This window comes from Dama dama, chromosome 18 (assembly GCF_033118175.1).
Source record: "Dama dama isolate Ldn47 chromosome 18, ASM3311817v1, whole genome shotgun sequence".
Lineage (NCBI taxonomy): Eukaryota > Metazoa > Chordata > Mammalia > Artiodactyla > Cervidae > Dama > Dama dama.
The window spans coordinates 71,487,743-71,499,796 of NC_083698.1; the positions used below are offsets into that span (position 1 = coordinate 71,487,743).

Consider the following 12,054-nt stretch of genomic DNA (forward strand, 5'->3'; position numbering starts at 1 on the left):
ACAGTGATGGTGGTGCTGGCTCCCATGACTATATTCAACACTCTTCTTTACCGCAGGGTTTCTCTTTCAGTCTTATAGTGATGTGTGATGGGGAAGAGCCCTGGACAGAATGGTGGCACCCTGCCAATTTTTATTGGTTGTTTACCTGGTGAGGAGATCTGAGGGTTTGAAGGATAAGTAGGATTAAATAGGAGTTAACTAGGGGAATGGAGAAATAGCAGGCACAGGCTCTGTGGCAGAGGGTCCTTCAGGAGAGGATAGAGACCAGGGGTCTGCAGGGCCCTGGAGGTATGAGCAGAGGCCCAGCCACAGCTGTTCTCTGTAGCTGTGGAAGGTAGTGGTATGGCATCTGCAAGCAGTGCTAGGTCATTAACAAGGCCTGAGACAGGGAGGCAACTGCCCAGGCTTCTGTTTTCATATATTGATCCGTCTGCTGTATGTGGAACAGCAGTTGGAGTGGGCAGTGGGATGGAGCAGCTCTGACAAAAGTGCTTTCAGAAATGATGGGAAAAAGTGTGTTGGATTTGTGGGAGATTCCCAGGTCAGGTAGTGTAATCAACTGACCCTATCAGAATGGATTTGAGCTTTGATGACTTTTTGATTTTGTTGCTATTAAGATGTCAGTTATGTTCTGGCTTCTTTTAGTTAGTATGAAGCTAGTGTAACACTAACCATGTAAAATTCCTCTATGTGTGTTATTCCATCAGCCTGAACTTGGTACCAGGTTAGTCAGTATAAGGGCTTCCCAGGTGGTGCAATGATAAAGAATCTACCTGAAATACAGAAGACCTGAGTTCAGTCCCTGGATTGGGAAGACTCCCTGGAGAAAGGAATGGCTGCCCACTCCAACATTCTTGCCTGGAGAATTCCGTGGACAGAGAAGCCTGGCAGGCTGCAGTCCATGGGGTCACAAAGAGTCGGACATGACTGAGTGACCAGCGCTAGTCAGCATAAACCCAAATGTGTCAGTTTATTTCCCAGACAGCCAGCAGACAAGTGTCAGGGAGAAACAGCAGGACACCAATTAAAGGTGGTAGAGACACATTTTATTTGGTACTATTGGAGCAGGGTAAGGAGCTGAGCTCAACTCCTAATGCAGCAGAGACAGCCCAAGAGCTGTGCCAGGGTCAGGGGATGAAAAGTTACCGAGAGGAACATCGAGGAGAGGGAGATTATTGCCAAACTGGCCCAGTAGGACCCTGCTGAAGATAGGCTTGAGCATCAAGGGTGGGGATAAGGAGCTTCATCAGCGAGCAAGCAGAGGAGATGACTCAGCAGAATCCTTGCCAAGACTGGGCCCTCCAAGGGCAGACATCAGAGGCCAAGGTCGAGGCCTTGTAGAGAAGCTCCAGGACCCTATCTCGGGTTTGGTCAGGGAGAGTTTGGTCATGGGAGAGGCCCGCGGTGTCCCCTCTCACCTGGCATCTCTGCCCTCTGCTCGGGGTAGCACACGTTCTGTCCTGTGGCACTTAGTTTAAGCCCCTAGACTCCAGTGCCAGGGGTCTCAAGAGCCTCCTGGCTCGTCCCATGTCACACGCACCTCATTCCCACCCCTCACCTCTGCAGTGAGCAAGTGAACAGAAAGCATGCTGAAGTTTCCTGGTGATAGATGGTGGGTCAGAACCCAGCCCCTGTCATGTTCCTGTTGCCCGTGCCTGTGTCAAGACAACTCCTCTTTTAAGTTACAGTACTCACTCCAGGAAAGTGAGGGATATTTAAACATTTACTCAAATAATGAATACTTAAATATGAATTCAAATATTGTTGAATTATCCTAAGCGGTGTGCTGTAACTCAGAGAGGAGATGATAGCTTCAAGGACTGGGGACAGGTAGCAGGAGATGGCTGGGCCATTGTAGGCACTGGGAGGACAGCTGGCGCCAGGGGCTGGACCATGTCACAAGGGTCTGACGATACTGTGAGCTCCATGAGTAGACCAACAGGTCCTACCCACCTAGGACCCTCAAGCAGAGCTTGAAGTGGCTCCCCTTGGGACGGTCTCCAGTGCGTCCCTGACACAGCCTACATTACTCCCTGGGAGACATACATCTCTGGGAATGCTACCTTAGAAATCCCAGGTATGAGTCTGTGATATTGTGATTTATAATAAGAAATATATATTTAGTTTTATTTCTGCCACCAAACTCCTAAAGCCTTTGGAATTTCTTAAGTGATGAGAACATAAATGTGATTTTTGTCATGTTAATAAGATGACTTTTGGAAAAGATGGGGCCATGTTGCCAAGGGAACCGACCTTGTGATCAGAGAGTTGGAACTCTCAGTTTCCCCCTCCCCCCAACCTCCAAGGAGGGGAGAGGGCTGGAAGTTGAACCAGTTGCCAGTGGCCAATGATTTAATCAACCCTGCCTATGTAATGAAGTCTGTAGAAAAATACCAAAGGACAGAGTTCAAGGAGCTCCTCAGTTGGTGATCGCCTAGAGATTTGGGGAGAAAGAGGTGCTTCGAGACAGCATGGAAGCTCCATGCCTTTTCCTCTCTCTCTAGTCCGGCTGTTTGTAGTTATGTCCTCTTATGATAAACTGATGAGTGAAATGTTTCTCTTGAGTTCTGTGAGTCACTGTAACAAATTATTGCAACCTGAGAAAGGAGTTGTGAGAACCTCTGATCCCTAGCTGGCTGGTCTGAAGGGAGGACAGTCTTGTGGCACTGAGCCCTTAGCCTACGGAGTCTGATGCTGTCTGCATGGATGATCAGAGTCGAGTTAAATTGTAGGACCCCAGGCTGGTTTCAGAGCATTGCTTGTTGGTGTAGGGAACCACCCCGGGCATTGGAGTTGAGTGCAGAACATTTTAGAGCCCCAGAAGGAAATGTGTTTCTTGAAAGCAAAAATATTAGTAATAGATTAGGTAAAGAGGTCATTTACTATCAACCATTATGAAGGCAAAAGAGAGAATTATGAAGTACAAGATGTAAATTACTGTTATTCCTATCTGAAAGGCTAAGTAGTCTTGATGACATTTTCGAAATAAATGGGAAAAAAAAAATGAAGAAAGGTCTCATTGAAAGTGTATGATTCTGATATAGCTCAGCTTCCAACTTTGAATAATAATAGGTTTTTTTTTAATTGAGATAAAAATCACATAAGTGAACCATTTGTAGTGGACAGTTTGGTGGCATTTTGTGCATTCACAATGCAGAGGACCATCATCTTTAGTTACAGAACATTATCTTCACCTGATGGTTTTACAAGTGGGATTTAGGGCACATTTGGGGAGCTTTCAATGAACACGATTAACAGCATTAGTTTACTGAAAGGGAAGGCCTTTATACATTTTGCAACTTATAGTTTGCATACCCATGTTTCTGAGAGGAGGGCTGGTGTTTTCAGGGCCCTGCCTGGGGCTGTGGGTGGTGATGTGAACGTGGAGGAGGGGCTTTGACCCAGGACTGCTCTGAGCTGCAGGAAGGAGGCCCTGGCCTGCAGGGTATGGGGTTTGCTGTTGAAATCTCTTGGAGTTGGTGTCAAAGGGCAAAAATGGGTGACATTTGCTGCAAGGAGGAAGAAAAGGAGTATCCAGGAATGTCTTGAGAGAGAGAGATTAGTTTGAGGCAATGCTTTATTTTTGTTTTTAAAAAAAAAGTTGTCATTCTTCAAAGCTTGACAAACTGTAAAATACTTTTCCCAGACCTCCCCTTTCTTCCTGTACCCAGCTCTGTTTTGTTTAGAAATTTTATGAACTTTTAATGAGAATGTTTATAATAGGAATAAAAACATGTGCTGAATGTGAACATGTGTGACATTTATGCAAGTCCCTGATTACTTTGTATTTTGCAGAACCTAAAAACTTATATGTGTGTGTGTATATATATATGTATGTATATATAACATGTTTACATTGAGGTACATATGTGTATGTAGCTATGTATAGGAAGGCCCACATCTGTATACACATGTGGTATACTTTGCATTCTGTGCAAAAGGACGCCTGCTGGTCATTGTGGCCCAGTGTGACTGCCAGGGTTAGTCACTGTTGTTCCCCCCACTGCCACCCCAGATTTAGAAATGAAAAAAGGAAACTTGACTGCTTCAAAATATATTTAAAAATAAACAGCGGTGTTGGGCGGCTGGAGGTCAGCCTGCAGCAATGGCCTGTGAATGTGTGGTCAGCAGTCTGCAGAGATGAGAACACTCATTCGCTTGAGTGGAATGAAGCTCAAAACATACAAGATGCTGGCATCCTGTGCTGACACCTCATCCACCAAGCAGGCCGGCTTGGAAGGGTCCCCACGTGAACTGACGATTTCCCGATCGTGATGAATGCCATCTTTTGTTTGCTTCTTTTGCGTTTAGAGGAGTCTTTGTTTCTCTAAATTTATTTTATCAGCTCATGTCATCCTCCATCTGGTGGACTGCTCTTGAATCTCAGCCTATAAAACTTATTCTGATGTGCCGCCAATGGGTTTTTGCTGCTGTCTTAATGCTGAGCCCCACAGGCCAGTGTTCTGGGAGCAGGCCCTGGGGTTGGTGACAGACACATGTGGGTCCTCAGTCACCACTCTACAGTTCTTGTACTGGTTGCAGACCTCTTAAGACAGTTTTTAAACTGAAGCAAAAATAATAATAGCAGTATTGTGCATGATATTGGGCTTCCTAGGTGGCTCTAGAGGGGAAGAACCTGCCTGCCCGTGCAGGAATCGGGTTTGATTCCTGGCTGGGGAGGTCCCCTGGAGAAGGAAATCACAACCCATTCCAGTATTCTTGCCTGGAGAATCCCATGGACAGAGGAGCCTGGCAGGTTATGGTCCATAGGGTTGCAAAGAGTCTGAAATGACTTATCATGCACACACACACACACACACACACACACACACACACGTGCATGACATTGGACAAGTACCCCAAACTTGTCTTACAATATGGTTTTTAAGTTCCAAATACACTTGGTCATGAATGCATTTCCAAAGCCCCATCATCTATCACAATTTTGCTCTGCCCCAGGGAGACAGACGTGGGTCGGTCTCAGCCCTGGAGTGAACTGCAGGCTGCTGACCCCCTGCCATGGTCTGCAGTGGGTGTGGGGTCTGCAATCCCTCTACAGACATGGGCACCACTTTGGCCCGTGTGTTGTTTTCTCTTCACCTCTCTGAACAGGGACAGGATGCCTCTGAGAACTGGGAGTCACTTGAAAGAAAATGCACGTGGAGCCCTGGCCTGTAACAGCTGAGATGTTTTCTTACTAGAAGCATGCGCCCGCATGCCCCTGGCAGTTTTTCCTTTCTTATAGAGGCGCTCCCTGCCCTGCAGGGATCGCAGATTCCTAGCATGGTGTGACGTTGGGGTGGCTGTCCTGGTGAAAACTCCGCATTCTGTTGGATACACTTGGGGAGATTTTGGGTTATGAGACCTGAGAAGGGTGAAGATTTAATTCTGGCATCTGCCTTTCACCCTTGGTTACTGGGTATGGTCCAGCTGGCTTGGTGCTTTTGGAACCTGGTGCCCCCAATTTAGTGCCTCCTTGACAGACAGTGACACTGGACAAACCACCCTGATGAAGTAAAGAAGCTTTGTGTGTGGTTGAAATCCTGTCATGTGTTAGTATGTTTTCATATATGTATTGCATAGCACACATATGCACCGTGGATGTATATATTCACACATTCAGGTTATGCCCAGACCAAGGAATTTGTTGCTTTTTGAGCACTTATTACATGCTGTGCACTTGTATATGTGCCTGTATAGAGAAAGAGCAAGCCTAAAAAACACAAAAGCCAGGGGAAATGAGAATTCCCTAGTCTGAAAAAAAGGAAAACCTTTTCTATGCTCCGGGGCCTGGCACATTCTTGATGGACATCTTGGGGTGAATGTCACATGCCCTCAGGTCTCAGTGGGTCACGCACTGGGACAGAGGGACCTAGTGATGTTGGAGTTAGATTTCCTGGAGGAACATGGGGTTGGACTGCTGTGAAGTCAGTGTGTAACTGAGGTCCTGGGGTTGACTTTTTGTGTTTGTCTTTAATTCCTTCTCTGCACAAGCAGACCATTGAATTGGATCCTAGAACGCCCAGAGCAGTGCCTCCCCAGGCACTGGTGGGCAGGTAATCCCTGGGGAAGCAGCAGGAGGGTGTCAGAGTGGCCCTGAGGACTCCTGTCTGATGTACATCATTTGGAGTCTTTCTGAGATCCCTCCTAGTTCTTTTTCACTAGGGCAGAGCCCGTGCTGAAGACCTGCGGGTCCTTGAAAGTCTCCCCTCCGTGGTCTCCGCTGTCCCCTTCTGTGTACATGGGAGAAGCCCGCGCTGGTCTTAATGGCCCTCTTTCTCTGAAGCAGCTTCTTTGTAAGGCTTCTGAACTTCCTTCACCATGTCATATACAGTTTTAAGGGAGATCCAGCAGATGCCCCATTATTGGGTGGAGCAGAGGCCCTGGATTCCGTTTCATTAATTTAATGCTGGGCAGGGCAGAGTGCTGAGAGCTGACAGCACAGCCCCGCTAAGGACCTGTCAGGCCGGTGGGCATGTCAGGGGCTGGCGGGCGCCTGGAAGAGACCGACCAGATGGTGCCTTCAGATGGCACATGTCCTGCTGGAGGCGTAAGACGGGGCTGTTGAGACCCTCCCCTGTGCCCTTTCAGGTGCCTCAGCCACCAGATTGGCACCCTTGCCTCCTCTAACCGTTCTCTGCCCTCTCTTACATCCCAGACAGCTGAGCCTTTCTGAATCTTCCTCTCTCTCCGCCCTCCCGCCTTGCTCATCTCATGGCAGCTCAGGCCTCGCCCTCCGGCCTCACAGTTGCTGACGCCATCCCCACAGCGACGGTTCACAGTCCCACAGTCACCTCTCCTGATGTGGCTGTGACTGCAGTGTGTCGGAGGGACAGCCAGCCTCGCCTCGTCAGGGGAAGGAGGTCCCTGCTGCCCCTGGAACAGCCTGCCCGGCTCTCATCTTCCCTGGAATGTGCTTCCCAGTGGGGTGAGCAGGGTGGGGGGCTAGCCTGCAGGAAACAGGAGCCTGGATTGGGGTTATGTCCTTCTCCCTCTGTAGCTTCCAACGTATTGTCTGCCTGTGCGTCACTCATCAGGACATCCCGGCATCTGACATAGAGAGGGTTCTGGTCATGTGTTATGTGTTGTTTTCTAACAAGTTAGTAAATAAGTGAGTGAGTAGGGGAGAGGCACCTTTTACTTAAAGGGAGCCAGGCATGCAGTTTGCTGCTAGGAGTGTGGAGGGAGGCGGCAGGTGCTGGCAGCACAGTGGCTGGCCTGACCTGTGCAGGGGAGGATTGGTATTGCAGTGGACAATCTGTGTGTGCACTTGATCCGTGATTCCACTGGGGGTAAGTGGGGACCTTGCAGGTGTGAGCACCCATGGGTACCCCACCTCACACTGAGCCAGATCCTAGGTGCTGGGTGGGGACATCACAGTTGGAGAGGCTGTGTTTTCTGAGTGTGACTTTGCATCAGAATCGCTGCCAATTGCAGCATAGCCACATCACCTTAGTCCCCGTTGCCCCAGCTAAGCAGAAGAGAGAAAGGAAAAGGACAGACAGACAGACAGACAGATCTCCGGAAGGTTATAAAGTGTCCTCGATCCCCACCCGAGTTGTTCCGGTCGCAGATGCAGCAGCACAGACACAGCATCCTTCCCCTTCGCCCAGCCCATGGACCGCCACAGACTTACCAGGCCCACAGGGTCAGCCAGCCCCAAGGGAAGGACCCACCCTGGGGAGTGCCATTGCATCACTGCCCTTCCTGGGCCTGACTGCCGGAGAAGGGCCTGACTGCCGGACGGCCGCCTTCCTCTCTGTCCAGGGAGCTGTGGGCCACGGGAAAGGCCCGTTCATCCGCTGGCTGGGCCTGCCCTGGGCTGTGCTCAGGCATTTCCTACAGATCCTGTGCGGGAGCTGCTGCCCTGCAGGCACATAAACAAGCCAGAGGAAGTGCCCTGCTCAGACCTTGGGGCAGAGGGTCCTTGGGATCTTCTTGACCTGTAACTTAGGGAGGTGACCCAAGGGTCACAGGTGTGCCTGTCTCTTCTGATAAGAGGCGTGTGCCTGTCAACTTTCACCAGGATGATGAGTGGGTCAGAGGGTCACGCCGGGGCTGGGCAGGTGTGACTCAGCCCAGGATGGTTGGAGCGTGTTCTGGAAGCCTGCTTGCCTGTGCAGGCGCCTCGTCCCATTGTGATGTGCTGAAGGCAGTGCCAGTGCCAGCCCACCAGCAAGAAAGGGGCCTCCCAGGAGTGATATGGGACCTTCTGTCTCAGGGAGGACTTTAGGGTAAGTGCCGTCAGCACTAGGCTTTAACAGATGAGTTGGATCATGCCAGATCTGAAAGGCAGGAGAGGCGAGGCGTGAATGGCCACTCCCCTCTGTGCTTGGTGGATATAAACCTGGTCAGGCAGGTATCTGCTGCCTGGAACTTCAGTCTCAAAGGCCACACATGGGACAGAGCCTCTCGACCATGCTATATGGACTTGTTACTGTCAGATCTCAGGCCATGAGATATGGAGCGTGAACTTACCTGACTGAGGGGGATGATGTCCCAAGTCTTATACAGGGTGGGGGTCACTTGAAATGGGCTTTGAAGAGTATATAGGAGTTCACCAGATTACTGGGTAGTGGGGCTGGCCTTTCAGCCAGAGGGAAGAACAGGAGCAGAGAAGAGGGAAGAAAAGGATAGAATTTGTTTAGGTCCACCAACAGCCTATTGGTGGACTAAGCTACCAGCCAGGTGAAACAGGCTAAGTGGTTGGAAAGGAGACTCTTCAGACTGGGTGTGGTAGGGTGTGGGAGTGACTGTGGCCAGGAAGAAAACTAGAGGAAGGTCCCCCAGGCTACCCTGGGCAGGGGATGGAGTGAGGGCTTAGGGCTGGTGACTGGGGCGGATGAGAGGCAATGCCCCCACCTAGGGGGAAGGGACAGGGATGTGGAGCCTGGCTGGCGGGTGGGGTGCAAAGCTAATCAGGGACTCCAGTGGTTTCCAGAAGTTTCTCCTTTGTGAGCGTCGGATCCCAGGGAAGCCAGTCTGCCTTTGGGGGAGGTGGCTCTTGAGGCTCAGTCGTGGACAGCAGGCTGCCCTTGGGGGTGCGGTTTGGGGTGTCTGTCTCCCCGAGGTCACCAGCCACACATGCATTAGCTGCTTGTCCCTTGAATAGCACTGACTCTGGGGCTGCAGCTAAGCTGTGGAGGGTTTCAGCTTCAGTTTGCAAGAGATTAAAAAAAAGGGGAAAGAAATGAAAAGGAAGCAAACCGCGCAGTGCGAGGCGGGGCCACTGCCGTCCGAGGCACTGAATGGGCAGGCCGCCCGACAGAGCCAGCGGCCGCCCAGCAAGCCCGGATTCTTTCCTCGGACGCGCTCTCCCTGCCGCCCTCTGAATGGGCCTCCTCAGAGGTGGCCGCCCCGCGTCCCGCCCCGACTCCCCCGGGACGCCGGAACCCAGAGTCGCCCTGCCCCGGTGGGTGGGGGACTCCACTGGGGACAGTCCTGGGAGCGCCTTCGCCTGGCCCCCCAACCTCCCTGGCTGGCTGTGGACTGACCGGCGCCCCGAGGTGCCCAGGTAAGTGCCGGCTCAGTCCCTGCTCTCTGCAGCCTCTGGCCACGTCTCCGCTGATGCTGAAACCTGAGCTCTGGGCAGTGGGGGAGGGGAGGCATGGGAATGGGAGGAGGTGGGATGCCAAGTCCTAGGGCCAGGAAACAGGGAAGACAGGACTGGGGAGGAGGGTGACTCTTCCTAGAGTCCCCTGTCACTTGAGGACAGCCCTCGGGTCCGGAGGCTATGGGACAAAATGCCCCAGCCCCAGAGCCTGTAAGGCTCCTCCTTCTAGAAGAAAGCCATGCTTTGTCTTTGCCGAGACTCACTGGGGCAGAGGAAAGCCTGGTTTACAGATGTGCGGCTTTCCGGAGGAGCCGGGGCTGCTTCCCAACACAGCACATTCTTTTGCTGCAACTGAGCAAGCCGGCCTGCCCAGTCCCAGGGCTATCCTCCACCCCCAGAGCCCCTGAGGGGTCTCGGGCTGCCCCAAGGGCGGAGGGCCCCCAGGCTGCACCCAGGTGCTCCGGCTTCTTAGGAGGAGCAGTGCTTTTACGGAACGCAGACAGCCCGCCTGAGGAGCAAAATCGAGCTTTCACAATGAGTTTTACTGTTGTCTTGCCCACTGTTGGAGCAATCAGAGGGAAGATTTTAGAGTCCAAGACTGTAAAACAAGACACAGTCACTGAAATAACCTGTTTGCAGCATTAGCAGAGCTTCTGGAGGGTAGAGTGTCTGGGTCCTTCCCTGCGTGGGTCCTTCCCTGCGTCTCAGCTCTGGGACCTCCCAGGTGAGCCGGGCAGCACCGTGGGCCCCGGCTCTGAGGGCAGCGTAGGCCCAGGACGTACTTGGGTCAAGGGGCCACCCAGGGGCATCTGTGCCCGAGGACCCCTTAGTATTCCGTGTCCTGCTGACCCTGGGCTGACAGAGTGCTGTGTGTGTATATTAGCTGGAAGGACGGGGGTGATCAAGAGGAGAGAGAGGAACACTACCTCTAAGAAAGGCAAGCCCAGGTCAGTGAGTGGTCCTCCTTCTCACTCTTGCCAGCCTGAAAGTCTTGTGTGTTCTCTCTTTGAGGACTGGGAGGATTTCCTGCAATTGAATGGATGATAATGTTCAAATAGAGACATTTGAACAGAAAATGACAGAGACGTCATTTTAATACAGTATATACACGATAGTAGGTTTCCATGAATTCCATTTGTTTGACAGTATATCAAAACTTATCTGGTTGGGATGGAAATATTTCTCTAACTCCAAAGGTAAATTTAAGAGCATTATGGTCCATTTATATCAGGAGAGTGAGGTTTTTCTCTCCTGTTGGTGATGGTGGTTGGTGGGATCTGGGGAGCCAGCCTCGGGTGGGGCCTCCTATGGACGTTCTTTCTAAGTGGGAGTCAAGGTCCTAGGGCTGCAGGTGACTCCCAGAGACCCTGAGCCTCCCCACATGAGGGAAACTCGCATAGCAGGCTCTCTGAGATAATGTAATGCTGTATTTGGAGGAAAGAGGCGGATAATAGTAGGGTTATTCTGTTACATTAAGGTTGCTGACTTTGAGCTCTCCCTCGTGGGGTGCAAAGGAGTCTTGTGGAAAGAGCATAGCTTCCCAGTCATGGAGATGAGGTGACTGCCTTTGAAAAAGTTCCTTAACCTCACCATTCAGCATCTCTTTCCTCATCCATAAGGCTAATAAGTCTGCACATGGAAACCTTTTTCTGAGGATAAATCGGCTGTATGTGGCTTAGCACAGTGCCTGGCATGTAGTAGTAGGCACCCAGCAAAAAGCAGCTATTATTTTGATTTCTGAAAAGTTGCTGTGTGTGAAATCATCAGGATTTTAAAACATCTTTGTGAGAAGTCGTGAACATTCAGATTTGCACCTGTAACCACCACAGCATCGCTCTAAAAGCATAATGTGGGACTTGGGTTTGATGATCTGCGTAAGTTCTAGGCAAGCAGTTTACACATTACAAACTGTTAATTGATAGTCCGACTGTTGCCTACTTTGTCTTTTCTCTCTCCTACCCTTCAGTTTCCCCTTCCTATATTTTAAGAAAGCAATAAAATAACGTCCAAAGGCATAACACTGCTTAGGTCAGGAGAGTTGGAATCAGGTAGGTTGGGTGGTGATAGTGGTTTTGTGTGTGTGACTGAAAGGTGTTGTTAAGTGCCCTGGAAGCTGGTCTGTAGCTGTCAGTGGCGTGTCCAGAGTTGGTTCTGAGTCCCAGTCACTCTACAGAAGGCTTCCTTTGACAGTCTTTACTCCAGGTATTCTCTTGTGACTTGAAGGTAACAGAATCACAGTTTACAGCGGAGCTGGGGTCCAGAAGACCCCCTTTCACAGACCACGCTCCTGTTTCCTCCTTCAGTGCCACCACCCACTTTATCCTGCATATTTAAGGACACTGGACAGAGAATTCAGGGAACCAGTTCAGCTTCCAGTTCTCCCACTAAATAACAGGAATCTTTTGGCCTGAGAAAGCATCCTCTGATATCTGATAGTGCTTACTAGCTTCAGGGCAGGCACGTAGTGGAAAAAGGTGGGCGGGGACCAGCCACTCCAGGTA

At 50.8% G+C, this 12,054-nt stretch overlaps 1 protein-coding gene across 7 annotated transcripts in view; it reads left to right on the top strand.

The window, feature by feature from the left end:
• The window catches only part of TNS3 (tensin 3), a 220,581-nt gene that overhangs the window by 174,362 nt on the left and 34,165 nt on the right, over window positions 1–12,054 (top strand). The gene's annotated exons all lie outside the window — the stretch shown is intronic.